At 54.1% G+C, this 20926-nt stretch overlaps 1 pseudogene; it reads left to right on the forward strand.

Annotated features, from left to right (window-relative positions):
* The first annotated feature begins 14986 nt into the window (after positions 1–14986).
* LOC139019361 (serine/arginine-rich splicing factor 3 pseudogene) lies at positions 14987–15482 on the forward strand (annotated as a pseudogene).
* The last annotated feature ends 5444 nt before the right edge of the window (positions 15483–20926 follow it).

The following is a 20926-nucleotide window of genomic DNA, read 5'->3' on the forward strand; positions in this document are numbered from 1 at the left end:
TCACCTGCTCCAGGTCACAAAGCAAATAAACAGCTGGTGATTCCAAAGCTTGTGCCTGAGCCACTGAGCCACCTGTCTCAGGCGACGCTCTGCAGGCCAGGGTTGGGTCTTATGGCCCCAAAGCCAGGGCTTCCGGACATCTCTCTGAGGACGACACCGCAGAGGCTCCTGGAAGACAGGCCTGCATCGACTCTCGGTCTCCCTGTCTGTGGCACAGACAGCCAGCAGGCAGGCCCAGGGCCGGCTGCCCTCCCCCCCTTCTGACCTCTGTGTCCCCATCACCTGTCCCAGGGGCTGGCCAGGGCAGGCCTTAGTGAATAGTGTTGAGTGTATGATGGGACTGAGACAGACAGGCTCCCTGAGGGTCTAACTCCAACAGCGTTGCATGCAGGCCACAGGGTTCAGAAGGTGACCTCCTGGGGTGGGACCCTTGCTGAGTAGGTAGCATATCCTCTGCTCCAACAATAGGTCCAGCTCTCCCCTGACCAAGCCCACACTGCTGAGGGTGAGGCGGCTACTCCTCCCAAGATCCAGGCATAGATGCTACTCCTCCCAAGATCCAGGCATAGATGCTACTCCTCCTGGCATCCAGGCATAGACACATTGATGGGCTGACCCAAGAAGCTCACCTGGAACCAGACTTTGGTGGGCTGGGCAGGAGCAGGCGACAGGAGGGAAGCCAGAGGGCAGGTGGAGCCTGGGCTTGATGGCCTGGCAGCAGGTGTGGGGGGCAGCAAGCGTGTCCAGTCAGAAGGCTCAAGGGTCCGGACAGGTGGCAGGAACCGATGACAGGAGTCTGGCCCTGGCAGTCAGATCCTGAGGGCCTGAACCCGGGGCAGAAAGCCAGGCACACTGATGTTCCAGGCGCGCCATAAGGAGCAGCGGGTGATCTGCATGGCGCTGGCCCTGGGCACATGGACCTGGCCTTCAGACCATCCTGTGTTCAGCTTCCCCTTGGCTGTGGAGCTACCCCGGAAGCCAGCCTCCTGAGGAGGGCATCCCAGACAAAACCATAGAGCCGCAGTGATGGCCACAGGGCTGGCACCGTGGGCAATGGGCACCTCCGCACGGGGTGCTCTGCGGAGAGCCCACATCGGCCCAGAAGAGAAATGGAGCTCTTGGGCCTCAGCCGGAGGGCTCTGGTGGATGTGTGACAGGTGATGTCTGAGGGCCCGCAGCCTTTGGTAGAAAGCCAAAGCGGGCATTTCCAAAGAGGAGGAGCGGGCCAAGCATTGGACTCCTCTCTGGCCGTAGCAAGCACACAGTTTGCCAAGGATCAAGATTGGGTGCCCACCTGGGCGCCATGAGGGACAGAGACCCCCACAGGCCTTCTCGTGCAGCTCTGGGGTCTAGAAGGACTGAATCTCGTCAGGAACTACGAGGTGCCTGTCCTGGACATGAGGCTGGACATGTGGGGGCCTCTGAGCCTCCCCTGGGGGCCTGGGGGAGGGGAATGGGCCGTTGCTGCTTCGTGGTTCCAGCATCTGTTTGGGGTGATGAACGCGTTTTGGAAATAGTGGCAATGGCGACGCAACATCGTGAAGGCCGTTAATGCCACCGAATTGTGCACACGGCTAAAATGGCAAATGTTATGTTGTATGTGTATACATTTTGCCACACTAAAAGAAAAAAGAAAAGCCTTGTCGAGGTCCTGGAGAATAAAGAAAGACTGGGAAACTGTCCCAGATGGAAGGAGACTATGGAGGCATGGCAACCAAATGCATCGTGAAACCTGGGTTGGAGCGTGGAGCGGAGAGAAGGACCGTGAACGCCCAGGAAGGAAAAACTGGTGGAAGTCGCCTAAGGTTTCTAGTTCAGTTAGTAGCGTTGGACCAACGCTCACTTCTGAGTGGTGACAAATGTTCCACGGTTATGTAAGATGTTAACATGCGAGGAAGCCGGGTGATGGGCCTGCGGGAACGCTCTGTACCATCTTTGCAACTTGTCTGTGAGCTAAAATTATTCTAAAATATAAAGTTAAATAACACACCACAGAACAAAACAAAAGCAGGACCTGGGTACGCAGGAGAGCTGGAGCCTGTGCGTGACAAGGGGCCTCCGGCTCTGCCCGGCAGGGGCCGGGGTGGCAGGCCTGGCTCTCAGCTGGCCGGAGGGTGGCTGCCAACTCTGTGGAGAGGGGCCTGAGCTGGAGGGGAGGCAGGAGAAAGCGGGGAACGCTCCCCAGTGCCCGAGGCCAGGCCGCAGCTTGTCTGTGAGCCTTGCTGGCTTTCTCCTGTTCCCCTCTGTGTTTGCACATCTCGGTCTCTGCCTACCATCACCGTGGGACGCCAGTGTCCCGAGCTGTGCTTTCCCGGCACAAAGTGGTCACGCAGCCAAGACTGGCCACGTCCTCTGAGGACAGGCTGCAGGCGAGGTCCTTAGAGCAGGTCCCTGTCCCCAGTCACTTATCCGAGGACAAAGGGGGAGGAGACAAACAAAGTGACGTTCACAGTGCCAGGCATTTTAGAGGTGGTTCTCCTCGATCTCTCTACAAAGTGCAAGAGGAGCGTGGCCATCCCCACGCTGCAGGTCAGCTTAAGGCGGAGAGAGGCCAAGGAGCTGCCCGCCAACCTGTGTCAGAACCAGGGATCAAACTCCTGTGTCTGCTGGCCTCCAGATTCCGTCTTTCCCGCTCCAGGCGGTGGGCCCTTTCCAGCTCTGCAGGCCGGGGCAATGGCCAGCCTGCGGGACATCCTGAGCTTCTAGGAGCGTCAGGTGACAGGACAGAGGGCGAGCTTGGTGACGTCATTCTCTGGAAGGGGGCAGGGCGGGTGTTTGCAAGGTCAGAGTTCCTCTGGACAGAGGGGCAGGGCGAGGGAGGAGGAGTCAGAGTAAGTCACGTTGGGGGCGGGGGCCTGTTTGGAACTGGGGAGGCCACAGCCCCTGGGGTTCTGGCAGGACCTAAAGTGGAGGCCAGGCCTCCTTGGAATGCCTGCCCCTCCCCCGCCCCCACACCCCATGGTTTCCTCCGTCACTGTGTTGTCCTTGGAGGGAGCACACACATCCCAGAAGAGGCCCTGGATGCAGGCACTGGACATTTCCCCCGTCCCCTCCTGCCCGGCCATCCCCCGGGCCTCGCTTCCATCTGCCCACGGCCCATCCCCTCGGCAGAGGCTCCCTGTGCATGGCCCTGGGGATCGCTACCCCTTGGGGAACGTGCCTCACCCTCAGTCATTGCCACACCCACACCTTCAGGAGGGTCTCCTCAGGGGGACTGCTCTTGCCAGCACTGTGAGCCCCAGCAAGCCCAGGGGGTCTTCTTTTTTTTTTCCAATCTTTAATTTCTTTATTAATTAAGGTATTACATATGTGACCTCATTCCCGCCATAACCCACCCCGCCCCCACTCATGCCCTCACCCCCCTGTTGTCTGTGTCCATTGGTTGGGCTTATCTGCATGCATACAAGTCCTTTGGTTGATCTCTCCCCCTTACTCCCACCCTCCCCTACTTTCCCTCCCAGGGGTCTTCTTGTCCTCTGTCCCCACCACGAGGGCCCCTGAGCACAGGGCTCAGCACAGAGAGAAGAGTAGGGCTGGGCCTGCTGGGCATCCTGGCCAGAGACAGGAGCCACACTCGGGAGCCCCGGCTGCAGCCCAGGCCCAGCCCATCTGACTGCTCTGAGCGCAGGCTCTCCTCTGAGCCCCACTCCCCCTGGCCCGAGAGCACGGTGAGCCCAGAACGTTCTGTGATTACAGGCTGTGGGTGCTGGCTGGGACTGTGCAAAATGGACCAGTGTATTTCCAGAAAACACAGAGTGATCTAGGAAGCTATGACCACCCCCTCCACAGTTATTCTTAGAAATCCCAGCAAACCACTGACTGGCTCATCCTTGGAAACGGGCCTCGAGCAGAAGACAAGGGGTGGGGGACACCCCCACGTCCCTGTCCTGAGCCAGAGCAGCCTGGGGAGGCTTGAGAAGGCAGGCTGGAGGGACAGGTCACGGGGTCTGTGTCTGTGGAGCACTGAGGTGACCCAGGCCCTCCTCCCTGCCACCGGCTGTCTTTGTGGCTCGAGCCTGTGTCATCTGCTTGCCTCTCCTTTCGAGTCATTTTGTCCAGGGTCTCCTGGGCCTCCCTGGAGACCAGAGATCACGGTTTGAGGTCCCTAACCCCAATGCCTGGCCTTTGGCCTTGGGGGAGTGTGAGCCAGACCACAGCCACCCTGGCTTCTCCATTCAGCAAAACAGCTTGGGGTGGGCGGGTGGGCGGGGGGACAGGGAGACTCAGACACTGCCTGTGGCCTCTCTGAAGCTCAAGTGGCCAAGTCGGGTGTACAAATAATTCTGCAGCAACAAGGGTGAAAAGGGCCCGAAAAGGGGGCCAACCATGGTAGGATGGTGTGGAGAGAGAAGTTTGGTACAGCTAAGCGGCTGGGCATGCTTCGTGGAGGATATAAGTGAGATTTGAGGGTGATTTTTTTTTTTTTTGTCTTGAGTATTGAAAGGGGAGCAAGCTAGTGACGGCCCTGAAATGAACAGCCACTGAGGGGAAGTGGGGAGAGGCCCGGACTGTGCCAGGCAGACCTGGTCTGAGTGCCATTCCTGAGGACAGGCGGGTGGCAGGAGTGTCCTTCCTCCCGGAGCATATTTCCTCACCAGGAGAGAAGGAAGGTTGGGAGGATGCGGTGAAATGACACGTAAGAAGATCACCTGGCCTTGGGGCCGGGGCGGGGGGGGGGGGGGGCCGGGGAGGGGCCCTGGGGGCCAGGCGGTAGTCACTCTCACTTGAGTCTGAAGTGGCAATGACCCGCAGAAGCTCCAGGCTGTCCCAGGAGGTCTAGATAGTTCACTTGCTGGTTAGAAGAGAATCGTTTGACATCAAACAGCTGAGCTCTAAAATGCCACCCTCGTGAGAGAGAGATATCACTGCTCCTGGGTACCTTCCTTAGGGCAGGTGACCGGGGCTGCCTGCGTGTCGGGGAACACAGCCCAGACCCTGTGTCTCGGCCCCTCTCTGTAGGAAAGGTTGCTGCCACTCCAGTCCTCCTCCTGACAAGAGATTCCTTTCTGTGTCCTGGCTGGAGCCCACCCCAGCCAGGACCGCTCCCACCAGGAGTAATTTACACTCAGTAAAGCAACCTCTGACTACATCAAGGCCCTCTGCACCTCCAAGTGGCCCCGGGCCGGGCTCTGAGGGTGTGCAGAAGCCTTTTGCTGTCCCTGATAACCCAGCCAAATTTTCACTCCAATCCACAGGGCACTTCATAGGAGCACACCTGGGTTAATGGCTCTGTGATCTGAGATAGCCCTTGGCCAGGGAGGGCTGTGTCCTGTGGTGCTTGCGCCCAGGAGAGAGGTGAGAGCTGAGAGAATGCTGACTGTCCACATCTGCTCCCTCAGGCAGACAGCACTGTGCCTGGGGTGGGCTCGGCCACCTGAGCTAGGATTTCACAACAGCTGCCCCTCAGGCAGGGCCTATGCTCTGCAGAGCACACCCACACTAACTCAGGGAGGAAACTGAGGCCCAGGGAGTTGGTGACCCCCCTGAACAGAAGCCAGGACCCCTCCCACAGGGCACACTCCACGCCCACCTCTGGCTGTGGTGGGAGCCAGAGCCGGGTGGGGGTGGCAGGATGTGAAAGGCTGTGGGAGCCCAGCTGAGGAGACAGACCTGGCCAGGGCCGGCAGAGGGGTCGAGGAGCCTGGGGCTGAGCAGAGAGGAGCTTAGGAAACCTCTGAACTGCATCAGTGGTGGCCAGGGGTTAAGGAGGGGTGGGGCGGGAGGGAAGTGGCTGTGGCCATAAAAGGGCAACATGAGGGATCCTCGCTCTATGCTCTGGGTCTTGACTGTGTCAATGTCAGCCTTCAGGGTCCCGGCCGCGATATCTGCACCATGGCCCTGTCCGGAGCACACAGGGTCTCTCAGCATTATTTCTCACTCATGGGCATCTACAATGATCTCGAAATTAAAAGTATGATTTAGAAAAGAAAAAGAGAACCTCTGAGCTGGGTACGCAGAGGGGTGTGAGGGACAGGGGGCAGCCAGGAGGTGACACAGAGCCGCGGGGAACGGTGTGTCCAGCATCCCTCCAGACACCGAGCCTGCCCTGGGACAGGGGCCCCAGGCTCTCGGCTGTGAGCACAGTGACTTCTGGGCCCAACAGAGTGAGCATCTAAGAGCGAGGAGCAGAGCTGAGGAAGTCAGAGAGGATGCTGCCGGAGGAAGGGGGAGGAAGCCCCGGAGACCTTAATGAGCAGGGGTGCCCGGGCAGCGGGCAGGGGTGGTGCCTGCCCTACCACCCAGTCATTCCAGCCCCAAAGGCGTTGCCAGCCATGCTGAGGACAGGAGGACTGCCGGCGCCTCTACACCAAGAGCTATTTACATTCCCACAGGGAGGACTCGCACCCGATGCCAGGCAGGCTTGGGCGCAGGCAGTGCTATCAGAGGGTGCCCAGCAGACTCAGGGCTCTGCTGCCTGTAGCTAGGACAGGAGCATGCGGGCTTCCCCAGCTTTGCTCACTTCAACCCTAGTGGACACACCCAGGGTAGCAGGAACTGGAGGAGGCGCGTGCGCACTGACCTCTTTTGCCGGCACTGTGAGCCCCAGCAAGCCCAGGTGGTCTTCTTGTCCTCTGTCCCCACCACGACTGGGCAAGGGCTAGTGTCTGATGGTGGGGCAAAGGTGTAAAGGCCACAATGGGAAGGAATCTTTAGACCGAAAAATGCAGCAGATAACTCCATGCAATATAACAGAATTTATTATGGGGTAATTTACTTATAGAACAATGGGGCTGGAGCGGACAGACACCAGCCGTTTCTGGCAAAGTGTTCTCTACCACCAGACGCCGGTTACAGTACTGTTGTATAGTAGAACTCGGGTACTATTGATTGACAAGACCCAGGGACAAAGAATGCAGTAGCACCCGCCAGGGGAGGCCATCCCTCCTGGCGGTCTTGTGATCGATAATTGCTTATAATCAATACTCTTACTAGTTTGATATTTATGTCACGCCATTCTGGCTGTTGCTAACAAAAATAATGTTACGGCTCCGTTTTTAAGGAACACAGATAATCATCAACTAGAAAGCTTTGATATGGTTGCTAAGGACAGTGAATGTGGTCAAAGGTCACAGCCTGAAACGTAAAAATAAAATGAAATCCGGGACACAGATGGAGGTTTTGTTCACATCTACGACTGTACAGGTTAGTGACCCAGAAAACAGGAAGATGATTTGGTAGCAGGTGAGATCGACTCTGGCAAATGGACTGATGGGCCAGGAGCTCTGTTCAAAGGCACAAGGTCTGTGACTTGCAAATGACGATTCATAGGTTCCCTAGACAGAGCCCCGTACTGAGGTTCCCTTCTGCCTCCCCAGCCCAGCTTCTCTGGGTCCCCTAGTTTGCCTGAGATGCCCTCCCACATCGCCAGGCCTCCACCTCGGTTTCTCGTCAGCTCCCTGCTGTGCCTCACACTCGGAATTCTGAGCCTCTCCTCTGTGCAGACGCAGTGCTGGCCCTGGGCACACACATGAACCGACACAGTCCACCCCTTGAGGGGCTACAGTCTGGTGGGAGAGACACTCATAATTAAATGAGGCTCTCAAAGAGGGTCAGGCGGGCATGGCCCCCAGATGGCACCTTAGCTTCCGGGTCTGCCAGTGACCGGGACATGTTCCAGACAAGGCAGGGGAGCCCAGCACTGAGGACCCATTCTCCAAGGGTGCTGAGGGTGTCTGCCTCCGATTCTGGTGCTGCTGTAGGGGCCCTTTTGTCCACTGGGGCAGGGAGACTGACGAAGCTGATTGTCCTTGTCCCTAGGGCCTGCCCAACACTCCACAACCAGGTCTGCAAAACTGCCATCAACCCTGCCTTGTGCTCGATACCCAGGCAGATCCAGGGATGGGGGCAGATAGGAGATGGAGGTGGAGACCCACACGCTGCCCCACATAGCTCCTGGCCAAGCAGGTGCCATGTGAACTCTCAGAAAGCCAGAGACAATCAGACGGTGGGGCTGGTGGGGCTGTTGACATGGGGGAATTCACTCAAAGGAGAAAATTTGACCCACCCTTTCCATAGTTTGGGGATGTATTTGGAGCAGGGAAAGCTACTGTAGAGGAAGAAGGAAGGGCTGAGCAAATGGTGTGGTGTACAGGACAGCCAGGAGACTCCCACTTAACCGCCTTGATTGCGCATTTCCTGCGCTGCCTCGCCACCAAGGAGGCGGCGTTACCTCCAATGCACAGAAGATGAAAGCGAGGCAGAGAAGATACACGATCCACCCAGACACTCAGAGCCAGTAGCCAGAAGAAATCAGCTTCTCAGCCGAACTAGACGCAGGGCAGCTCGGGGGGCCGGAGAGGAGCATGCTTCTGGAGACACATGGAAAGATGGCTGGGATGCGGGCCAGGGTCTGACTGTGGAAAGTCGCTGACCAGGGGGTTCCCACAGTGGTGCCGGTTGAATGCTCCACATTTCACACGTGACTGAAAAGGCCTGCCCCTCCAGGGACTCTCCCTGTTGCTACTGGCTCGAGCTTTGCTTCTGGGGGAATTTTCTGGAGCAGCAGGTACATGCGAGAGCACAGGCCTGGGCCCCAGCGCTTGCGAACTGGGTGGCCTTGAGCAGATCACATAAGCTCTCCAGTCCTCGGTTTCTTCACTGTAGCACAATCTAAGAATACGCTGCCAGCTGCTGCAGGATTAGTGGCACTGTATGCAAAGCACTGGGCACATGATCATGCCCAGTAATGAGGAGCTATTAATATATGTCAGCTGCTGGCTGCAGCCGCCTCCTCGTCAGTGGTCCCGGCTTCAGTTCCCCAATCACCTCCGAAGGGATTGCGCCAACCTCTGCTAATGCTGCCGGATGGAGATCAGTCTCCCAAGGATTGGAGGCAGGGCCCTCTGGGGTGGGAGATGGCCCAGACAGAAGGACATGGAGTGGCTTCCCCCGTCCTGCATCCACACATTTCACACAGCAGAGGAGAGGAGCTGCCGATGGAGACAGCTGGTCCTGCCGCGTTCCCTCTCTCAGGAGCGATTAGCCGTGTCATACATCCATTTGTAATGAAATGGAAGTGTTTTGATTTCTCTGGGAAGCCGGGTTTTCTCCCAAGTCTTTGCTGCTTTCATCCTTGGACTTGAAACAGTCCATTCTAATCTCAGAGGGAGGGGCAGCGGTTATAAGGTGCCCCGGATATCTGATCACCAACTCGGCGCCCGGGTGAGCGGCAGCTTTGATGGCTGGGAGGGAGCGAGTGGTCCCCAGTTTGATGCTAATAGCCCCCTGCATTATTGAGGAGCCATGTTTCAGTGGCAGACACACTCGGGGAGGCATCCAGATTGCAGGCCGGCGTGCCAGCTGCTTCCCTCACTCCTCGGCAATGGAGCTCTGTGACCCAGCAGAGACACTAAAAATAGGCACCTGACCGAGCTGTCTGTGCAGCACGCCCACCCTCACCACAGACAGGTTGGAGGGCAGCTGCCATGGAGCTAGCAAATATGGCGAAACCACCACTTTCCAGTTCTTTCAATTGCTGCTCCTCTGATCCAAATGTCTGAAGAATGACCAGCTGTCCAGGGGGCACTCCCAGGAATTGTACATCTGAGACCTCAGCTGACTACGGGCTGGGCTGAGGCCCATGTTCTCATACCCCTCCGAGTAGCACAGTGATACCAAGGCTTTGGGGCCATTGGGTCAAGGCAAAGTTTGGGACTCAATTGTCCCTGAGAATTTGCTGGAAATGTTGAGAAGGGGTGGGAAGGCTAACTGTGCTCATTCTCAGGCTTATGTGTGAACTGGATAACCTAGCCAAACCCTCTTTCATTCATTAAAATGATGCCGGGCACTGAAGATACAACAGTGAGTGAGGACAGATGGGAGTCCCAGCTGGGGGAGACAGCCTTGGAGATGGCCCACAATGACCCCTGCCTCCTGTATTTATGTAGGTACGTAGCCCCCTCCCACATTGATTAGGACTGATCGGTGTAACCAATAAATTATGGAAATGATGGAGTGGGCTGTCTATATTGCGGTTATAAGAGACGTGGTGGCTGCTGCCTTGTTCTCTTGGATCACTCGTTCTCTGAGGGAAGCCACCGCCATGTTGTGAGGACACTCAAGCAACCCTGTGGGGAGGCCCAGTGGCCATCTGAAAGTGGATCTTCTAGCCCCAGTTAAGCCTTCCGATGACCGTGGGCCTGGCTGGCACTTGACGACAACGTCATGAGAGACCTTGACCAAGAACCACCCAGCTAAGTTGCCCTTGATTTTCTGATCAATAGAAATTGTGACATAATAAGTGTTGATTTAAGCAGCTATATTTTGGGAAACTTTGCTACATGACAATAAATACCTGATACATTGGTCTTCAGTGAAGATCACAGTCTGGTGGAAAACTAGACATTGATCAAATAATTAGACCAATAACCATAAACGTAAAAGCATGAAAGTTGCTAGAAATGCCTCCATTAGAAGGAACTGGCCTAGTCAGAGAAGTTGAGGAAGGCTTCCGGAAGCAACAACTGAACCGAGGCTGACGGTTAAGTTCAGGTAAAGTAGGTGAAGAAGGTGGGGAAGAGCATTCCAGGTAGAGAAGCAACTTGAGCCAAGGTCCTGCCAGGCTGGGGAGGGAGCCAGAGGCATGGACAAGTATCAAGGAGGCCGTGAGGAAGAGAGACACACAGGTGGGCCCAGAAGGGAGAAGGGGCCTTCTACCTCTGAAGGATTTACTCAGCCTAACTGCTATGCAAGCCCCCAGGGTCTATAGAAATGAGCAACATGCTCAGATCTATGCTTTCAGAGGTTAGTTTTGTTTTATTGGGGTGTGTGTGTGTGTGTGTGTGTGTGTGTGTGTGTGGTGTTGTTATTGTTTTTTGTTTTAGTTAACGTGGAGCCTGGCTGGGAGATTTGAGGGTAGATGAGACGTGTGGCAGGAACCCAGGAGAGGGATGGGGTATGTAGAACTAGGTGGTTTACTTGACATGGAGATATTGAAAGATATTCATGAGGTTGAGGGTACTTGGTAATGAAATTGCCATGGGGGCTGAGGGAAAGGAGGTGCCTAGGAGGAGTTCTAGGTCATACAGCCATGGGTGGTCTAGGGATTGAACCATCTGAGAGATCCAGAGAAATGCACTTAGGCTGGGGTTCCGTGAGCCTGCCAAGCTGTCCAGGACATATGTGCCCGGTGGTCTCAAAGACATGGGTCTGCCCACCCCCTGCCTTTGGGCATGGCCCTGTCCTATCAGAGCTCACAGTCCAAGGGAGCAGAGCCATGGAGGGCATAATGAGGGGTTAGCAGGTTGGTTCGCTTTCTTCCAAAGGGTAGGTCTCACAGGACACGGTCTAGAGCAATGGTCCCTGTGGGGCCTTGAAAACTTTTCAGAGGGTCCAGTAGGTAGAGATGATTTTCATAACAATACTAAGACATCGGTTACCGTTTCACACCCAGTCTTTCTAATGATGAAGTGGAGTGTTCCAGAATCCACATGGCTTTGCAGCAGAAGCAGATTCAATCAACTGGCTGTTTTCTATTGATTCAGACATTAGAGACTTTTGCAGGACTGTAAGTAGTGTTGTCCTTCTCACCAATTGTTTTTGTTTTGGGGAAATACAGTTTTCATTAAAATACACATGTTAACACATGTAATAATTCATTATTGTTTTCAAATAAATTGATAATTAAAATGTCTCTGCTTTAATTGCTAAATATTGACAGTTATAATCCACCTAATCAGAAGCTCTGAAGACTTTTTTAAAGAGTTTTTTAAGTATATATTTTTATTGATTTCAGAGAGGAAGGGAGAGGGAGAAAGGGATAGAACATCAATGATGAGAGAGAATCATTGATCGGCTGCCTCATGCATGCCCCACACTGGGGATTGAGCCCCCAACCTGGGCATGTGCCCTGACTAGGAATTGAACCCTGACCTCCTGGTTCCTAGGTCGACGCTCAACCAGAGCCATGCTGGCTGGGCTAGAGTATTTTTAGAAACAGGGAAGAGAGACCAAAGGGTTTGAGAACTGCTGACCTAGAACCAGGAGGACCTTTGCAATAGGAGGCTCCTCTTTCATCAGCAGCTGAGCCCTCAGATGTCCTGGGGTAGCCCAGCTGTGCTGGAAACGTGCACTTTAGACATGAATGGCTGTGGTGATGGGGTGATTACCTCCCCCATCCACAGCGGTCATGAAACCATTTGCTGGGTTGGTAACACATACACAAGTGCCACTTGTCTGCAGGCTGAAAATGTGCTGTGGAAGGCAAACATGAGGAGGACCACGGCCCTGTCCACGAAGGCGTGCCTCAGAGCAACGCTTCTAAGTGCTGCTTGTCTTCCCTTACTGGGGGCGTTTCCGGTCACCTCCCTCTGGTCACTGACACTCGCCTGTTAGACTATAGACACTGATCATCCTAAACACACTAGAGAGATGGATCCTATTCCCCGCCCCCCCGAAAAAAAGATCCTTCAGCTGCTCCAAATCCACTTGAGAAAATTTAAATTCCAAATCATTAAATCATCAAGGCGCTCTGTATTCTGGTCCTTCTCAGATCACTACTTCTCCCCAGACCCACTCAGTATGGGCAGGTTCTGGAAGTCCCAGGAACTCTTGTTTACAGGTCTTTGTCTATGTGGTGTCCACCTTGCACCCCACTTGTGCCTGAAATGCCTGCCTCCTTTCTTTCTTCTAGTCCCACAGGATCCAGCTTAGCAGCATCTCATCTGGGGAGCCCCAGTGACCCCCCTCCTACCAAGGCCAATAGGATGCCGTGCTCACAGCTGCATCATCAGCTCCAGGGCTGAAGGGTCATCTGTGCAAATCAGAATGTGTTGGTCATTTATGGGCAGTGACCATTCTGATTGGTCAGTTTCTTGTTCTGATTGCTTGTGGCCCGTGCCATTCTGGTTGTTAAATATTTTTTAAATCACTGTTTTCAAAGGCCTTGAAAGGAAACACTCAGTAAATGTTTGTTGTGCTAGGCTCTCTGTGGGTACAGGCCCCAGCACATCACACACACACACACACACACACACACACACACAGTTTTCCTTGGAAAAATCAGGAAACGCAGCTTCACAAACAAAGTGTCCTGGACTCCAAAATTACAAAATGGGTTGGCTTAAGGACTCAGCACGCTGGGCCCTGACCTCAGGGCTGGTGACTAAGGCGCTTCTCCTCCCCTCCCCTCCTGCCCTTCCCCCCAACATCCTACATTGCCCCAAGGTCTGAGGCCCTCTGTCAATTGATAGTTTTTTCTGAGCCACACAATAGCAATTGATCAGAGTCTGAACTCCTTTAATGGGCACTGTTTCCCCAGCAGGCCGACTCTGCACACACCACTAGAAGCAGGGAAAACCCCTGCCTGCAAGGAGATGCATCTTATGGTTTCTTGGTCAGACACATCCTTGGTCCAGAGGGATTACCACCGAGGCCTCACCCTTTGCAATTGTAATTTAACAGCTCACATTACAGGTTAAGCTCCTGACTGAATGAATTGCAAAATGTTCCAATTACTTGAAACAATTATGCATTGCAGTCCATACCCTCTTATGAATTGCTGGGAAGAATTGTATTCTAAATCCAATCCAATCATTACCTCCATGTGGAAACACCCAATAAAACCCCAGTGGCTCTGGATCAAGACACTTTCTCACTGTCCATCACACCTACTCTCTAGGGTCACCCCTGGCCCAGGAGAGAGTATGACAGTTATTTGGGTGTAGTTGAGCCACCTGCTAGAATAAACAGGAGCCCCAGCACAGAGCAAGTCCAGACTCCCTTCCCTGGCAATTAAGGCCTTTTATGCTCTCCCCTCCAGCGTTGCCCAACCAAGTCCACTCATCCCTAAACACGAGGGTCAAGCCCGCCATCCTGGGCGTGACTGTGTGCTGGGGCTGGGCGCGCCTATACGAACACTTCCTCAGTGTGTCAAGAGGCCCACTGAAGACTTGGCCACCAGTTACATAATCGAACAAAGAAGAGAAAATGACAAAATTAAGATCAGAAATACCCACACTGGCACCCAGTGCTGTTTGATTGCCTATGGCTGGTAGATGGCAGATGCATTGTAGCCTCATTTTTTTCATTCATTTGACAAATGTTTACCCGCTGCCTGCTAATGTGCTAGGCTCTCTGTGGGTACAGGCCCCAGCACATCACACACACACACACACACACACACACACACACACACACACAGTTTTCCTTGGAAAAATCAGGAAACGCAGCTTCACAGGAATTCTCACAACAGTAACAACTCTCCGAAGAGGGATGTGTGGGAAGTCTGTTTCTGCCCAGCTCTCCACAGACCATGAAGACAAGCCTGGGATGCGCGCTTTTCAGGGGGGGGTCTCAATTCGGGGCCCAGGAGGGAAAGGGGGGCCTGTGTCAGCCTCTGGAGGTGGCTCAAAGCCTTCTGGACTCTCCCCTGGCTGCCCTCTGCTCACTGCAATGGTGGTCAGGCTGTCAGGCTGCCAGGCGTCAATGCCCCAGGACAGCAGGCATGTCCTGTTGGCAGCCCACATCCTGGGCGCCACGGCCAGGCCCATCCCAGGAGGAACTGAGCTCAACCAGCCCCTCCGCAGCTGTTCCAAAAAGGAAAGCCAAGGAGAGCAGAGTCTCGGATGATTGATGGGTGTTTGTGTGTGTTTTTCTCTTGCTCCTGTGGATTTTTCAGTAAAAAAGAAGAGGCTTATTTCTCCTTTTTCGTTGATTGTAATACGGATCAGATCTCCACTCCTCCGTGGCCTTTGAGGAATGGTGTGAGGAGCTGCTGGATGTTAACGAGAGAGGCTGAGAGGAGGCAGAGGAGGTGATAGGTCGCTGTGTGCCTGTGACTTCCGCTGCCGGCTTCAGGGCTGATGGACCCAAAATGAACCCATCTGCGGGTTTCAGGGGTGGCGTGGATACGGGCATGGGGTAGTTTGATCTCCAGGTGAGCCCAGGGACATAAATGCACAGTCGTATTAAAACCTGGAGGGGACGCCCTTTCGTGGACGCCGGGGAGCCAGGCGGAGGGTGTGGACGTCAGCCCCCACGTCTCGAAATGCATCGTAATTCCTGTCCACTGGATTGTAAGGTTTATGTGGGAAATCTTGGGAACAACGGTAACAAGACTGAGTTGGAACGGGCTTTTGGCAATGACGGGCCACTCAGGAGTGTGTGGGTTGCTAGAAACCCTCCAGGCTTTGCTTTCGTGGAGTTTGAAGATCATCGAAATGCAGCTGATGCTGTCTGAGAGCTAGCCGGGAGAACCCGGTGTGGCTGCCGAGTAAGAGTAGAACTGTCCGATGGTGAAAGGAGAAGTCGAAATCGAGGCCGGCTTTCCGGTTGGAGTCGTCGCTCTCGAAATGATTATCGGTGAAGGAGTCCTCCACCTCCCCGCAGATCTCCAAGACGGAGAAGCTTCTCCCGTAGCCGGACCAGGTCCCTTTCCAGAGATAGGAGGAGAGAGGGATCACTATCTTGGGAGAGAAATGATAAGCCGTCTCGACCCTTCTCTAGGTCTCGGGAGCCAATCTAGTTCAAATGAAACGAAATAGAAGACCAGTTTCCAAGATGTACAGGAAATAACTGCCTTTGATAGGAGTATGTACAGAAAATTTAAGCGAAGTGCATTTAAAAAAAAATTTTTTTTAATGCTGTCATTTGTAATGTTTTGTGAGAATCTGTTGAATAAAGTTTTGATTACAAAAAAACCCCCAAAAAACCTGGAGGGTCTGGCTCTATCCACCGCCAGGTTTGGGACTCCAGGTGGCCTATCTCCCTACCCTCCTGCCAATTCTCTGTTTCAACTTTCTCAGGAAATCTTCTTTGGTGCCTGTTTCACCTGTGGCATAGTCAGTGCCTTCCGACCTGGAGGATTGTCTTCTCACCTCCCGTCTTGTTCCTCCTCACCACCTCTTCCCCAAAACTGGGCTCTGCCTCTCGGTGTGAACTTGGACCCATAGCCAAGTCCTCTGGGCCTCAGCTTTCTCCTCTCAAGTGGGGAGAGCAGCATCGGCCACAGGGCATTATTTTGGGGAGGCAGAGAAGACAATGTCAGGAGAGCACCCGGCTGTGCTCAGAGCAGTAAAATCTCCGGCGTTATTTCTGGCCCCAGCACCACCTCCCTCTCCACCAAGACAACTGAAGCAAGAGGTGCGAGCAGAATAACTCGGAACGGGCGGAGGCCTGACACGGTATCCCTGGGGAGGGGCTCCTGTTCTAACCAGTGACATGACAGTTAACTGATGAAGGCCCTGTCCCGTTTCCTGGCTGGAAAGAGATAACAGGAGAGGCCCTCATGTTTGGCTTTTGAGAAGAAACACCCAGAGGTTTTAAATGAACAGCGCTGGGGCTCACGGCCCAGAGTCGGACGCAGTTGGCCTGGGATGGGTGAGGCGTTGACAGAGGTTTGGAAAGTTGTAGAAGTTGGTGAGTTTGAGTAAGATGGGGCGGGTAAGAAGATCTTAATCCACAGAGCAGGGGCCCCTGGCTACTTATTCTACCCGATGGTCCTCTGTGGCCTCTTCCTGGGGTCACTGCAGGCTCCTCATAAACCCCAGTGGCAGGGGCAGGTGGATGGAGGAGGGGCATCTGTCTCTCCATGTTCCTTAGTCCCCATCTTTATTTTTAATTGAATTTATTGGGGCTAATAAAATCATATAGGTTTCAGGTGGACAGTTCTCTAATCCATCATCTGTATATTGTATTGTATGCTCACCACCCCACCTCAAGTCTCCTTCCATCACCATTTATCCCCACTCTACCCTCTACCTCTCCCACCCTCTTTCCTTCTGATAATCACCATACTGTTGTCCGTCTATGACTTAGTCCCCATCTTAAATACATCCTCATAGTTTTCTCGTAGAGACGCCGACATCCAAGGCCTGGTTTCTCAATCGGTACAAACTCTGAATTACCCTTTCCTGCAGATCTCACAGCCTTCAATTCCTCACTTATATATACACAGATGTGATCCAAGCCACATTCCCTGAAACACATATTTACAAACATGTCGTCAAGAACTGTGAATGGTCACAGTGGTCGGCAAACTCATTAGTCAACAGAGCCAAATATCAACAGTACAATGATTGAAATTTCTTTTGAGAGCCAAATTTTTTAAACTTAAACTATATAGGTAGGTACACTGTTATTAACTTAATTAGGGTACTCCTAAGGCTTAGGAAGAGCCACACTCAAGGGGCCAAAGAGCCGCACGTGGCTCTTGAGCCGCAGTTTGCCGACCACGGGTCTAAGATATCCCCCTACTTGCAGGGTAAGGGTGAGCCTGCCGTAGTTTCTGTGTGGGAGGAGCCTAACCTTGACATGACTTAGTTCACTTTCTTTTATCCACTCATGAAAATTCTTTGGGCTCCTGCTGTGAGCCTGACATGGGTATCATGCGATGGTACCCCAACTCTTCAGGAACCAACATATACCCACAGTAGAGAGATGGAAACTCAAATTGCCAGCTCCTTCCCTACCCCACACCTGCATGGCTACCTGATCACACACCCAGACCTGTCCCTTCCCTCAGCTCTTCCCCTTCAAAGGCGTGAAAACGTACTAGGACTGTGTGTTCCTGGCCAAAGTTCTGAAGCAGAGGTGAAATAGAGATGCGAAGGTAGAGAATGGTGCTGAGTACCTTCAGTGTTTTGACGCTGCCCAGTCCCACCGCCCGGAGGAAAACAGCGTCGCTGTTTCTGTTTACTGTCTGGTGGTTAGCACCGCAGTGCCAAACACGTTCAGACCTTGCTTTCATGGCTGGTTCACTGTGGGCAGTGCTTACTGACTTCCTGCCCGCGAAAAGGGATCAATTTAGCACAGCGATTTTCAACCAGGGCGCTGCAAGCAGTTTTAAAACGTGTAACACCTGACTATTTAGCCAGGGGCACTGACCTCTTTTTCCTTAGCTTTCCAAATAAAAAAATGACAACGGCCAACACGACAAGAGCCATTGATGTGAATGAATAAAATGCATAAAGATTATACTTTTTTGGGGGGATCAGATTAGCAACAAATATTTTTTGGTGTGCTGCCGAATTGTAGTACTGAGTTTGTGTGCCGTGTGATGAAAAAGGTTGAATATCACTGATTTAGTAGTCTACTTCTTTCCCCCTCGGCATTCCAGTTCTTTCCTCGTTTTGTTTGTTTTTAGTTCTTCTATGAGTGATCGTTATAGCTTTAAATAATGTGCTTAAAACTTAATGCTCCATCAGCTTTGCCCAATGTATCCAGGCTGCTCGCTTTGTAGAGAGAAGAAAATGGTTACTGCCCCTCCACCTTTCTCTCCCTTGACCCCACGCGCACGCTTCCAGGAAAGGCCCATGTGAGGACACAGCGAGGAGATGGCGGCCGAGTGCAGCCGGGAAGAGGGCCCTCGCCAGGACTTGACTGTGCTGGCGCCCCGATCTCAGACTTCCAGCATCCAGACTGTAGGAAAAAACTTCTGCTCCGTAAGCCCAGCCTATGGTCTTTCCTAATGGCAGCCGAGCCAGACAGCACCGGAGTGGTTCTTTTCCCTACAACCCCATGGTGGGCAGCAGGTGGTAGAACTGGGAGGCACCAGGCCTGGGGAACAGCCTTCCCCACCTTGCCCAGCATGGGGTCTGCGAGGGCCGCTCACCTCCTCCCCACCAGCTGAGGGTGGGTGGGAAGGGCGGTCAGAACAGGCTGCGGTGGTTCTCCCAGGCGTTTGCGATGGAATTGATGAGCAGCAGGTGGGGAGGGGGCGGCCGTGCACACTGACACCCCCACCTGGCAGTGTCCTGAAGGGGTAACGAGAATAGCGGTGTGGTTTTGGTGTTTATTAAACGCTGTGGCCTCTAGTGAGGCAGGCAGGAGAGAGATTATTCGCACACACCCATTTGACAGAGGAAAACACTGAGATCCAGGAAGGGGAAGGGACTCATCTAAGGTCACACAGCAGAAAATACTGGGATTGAATCAGAGCCAGGCCTCCCAGCTCTCGTCCTTACCCCACCGCCTTCTGCAGGGCCCAGGGTGGCAGCCCCATGGAGGGTGACAGCCCCAGGGAGGGTAGCACAGGACGCTAATGTTCTGTCCCTTAACATCGAAGCTTCAAGAAGGGAGTGGTGTGATGGTGACAGAGAGGAAGAGAAAGAGGAGGCTGGAGCCCCAGGGCCGGGGCCAGTGTGGTGGGGCCTGGGAATGATGTTGGGGAGCAGGGCCCTCTTCAGCCCCCACAGGATAGGGCACGTTTGGGCTGGGGTTGAGGGAGGCAGAGAACTCAGAGCAGCCAGAAGAGCCCACCCCACCTGGCAGCCAGGCCTCTCCAGGCTCCTCATGCTCTCCACGCACCCTGCTTCATCACACCTCTGCTTTTGCCCAGGGTTCCTTGGTCTCTTACATCTCGGGGTCCTGCCAAGTGCCCCCTCCTCTGGGTTGCGGCCCACCCTGTCCCCCGAGGTGCCCTCACGGTCCTGTGCTCTCCCCCCGCACCAGACCCCAGGAGGCAGACACCATGTCTGGCTTTTCCCATCCCCAGCACCTGGCTCGGGGCCCGCACAGAGCAGGTACCTGATACACGTGTGGAGACTAAATACACAAATGGACAAAATAAAGAGTAAATAAATGGGCCTCGTAACACGGGGCTTGACTACAGTAGGGCCCCAACAAGGGTTTATTGAAGCCAAGCAGAGGCACTGAAGGCTGATCTTTCACACACACACACACACACACACACACACACACACACACACACACACGAGCATCCTTTAAGAGCACTCGGAACACTTTGAAGAACTTCTGCTTTGTCTAAATAGCCCTGCCCTGGCCACTAACCCCCCAACTCTCAAAATGCGCACTCCCAAGGCCCCTGCCCACCTCCCTGCACCCCTCCCTCTCCCCTACGTGCAGCTCTGGGTAGAACCACTAGGACCATGATCCCTCCTCACCCCTGACAGACACTCAGCAGAACTAGGAGTTTTCTCAACTTCCCACATTGATTTCAAAAGACGCTGATCTTTGTCAGCTGCATTAATGACTCACAGCCCGGGTTGGGCCAGCCTTCCTAAAAATAGCCGAGAAGCCTCGGTGAAGAGAGAGATGAAGAGAGGTTTCTACGGCATGTGCATCCCAATGGAGCCAGCCTGCCCTGCCCAGGCTTCCCCGGCAACCCCCACCCCTCCTCCACGGCCCGTTCCCGCCTGCTCTGAGCCCCAGAAGCCTGCATTAGTGGGTGACCCCCGGGTTCCAGTCCTCTCCACAGGCCAAGAGAGCCTTTAGATCCACTCCATGATAGATGGGGAAACTGAGACCCAGAGGGCGAAGGGCCAGAGGCTGAGGCCTCCTGGCTCCCAGCGAGCAGCTCTGCAGACTGCAGCCTCTGTGGTTAGCAGCCAGCTGGGGATGGGGAGAAGGGGCTTCCTCCTCATAGAGCCCCTGGCTGGGCTGGTCCCCTGGAATGAGCCCTGGTCTAATGGGGCTTCGGCCACACCACAGATCAGTAAAGAACTCCTGCAGGGAGACGGAGTTCACCAGAGATAGGTGAGGCAGGGGGAGCTTGCACAAGGGTTTATGCTCCTCAAGCAGGGAAGACTAGGAATGGCCCCCACGATGGAGAGTGGTGGGTTACAGAGGCGAAAGAAGGGTCCTTGGAGCTTAGGAGAAAGAAAGGCAAAGAAAACGCTTATCGGGAAGGAGAGGGGAAAGGCTTGGGTATGCTCCAGAGAGAGAGCTTGCGTATGCGCTCGTGCAGCACCGAGGCCTTTGTCTCAAGGGCTTTTATCTGGTTTCCTAAGGCGAGGTTTTATGGGTGATCTCAGGGGGAGGATCTCAATCGAATATTCATCAGCTTTTCCAGGTGTGTCTCCTCAGGGTTGTGGTCTCCACTGATTGGCCAGCTCCAGGGAAGGGATCATTAGTCCTTGCAGCTGGTCCTGATGTCTGCCATGGTGTCACCTGGGCTGGCCTCCTGCTTTTCCGGGCCTGGAGCTGAAACACAACTGAGGCCTAGATGTTAGCTCTAGTTTGACCAAAA

This window comes from Myotis yumanensis, unplaced genomic scaffold, assembly GCF_028538775.1.
Source record: "Myotis yumanensis isolate MYYU_CA2020_CCGP unplaced genomic scaffold, mMyoYum1.0.hap1 SCAF_11, whole genome shotgun sequence".
NCBI lineage: Eukaryota > Metazoa > Chordata > Mammalia > Chiroptera > Vespertilionidae > Myotis > Myotis yumanensis.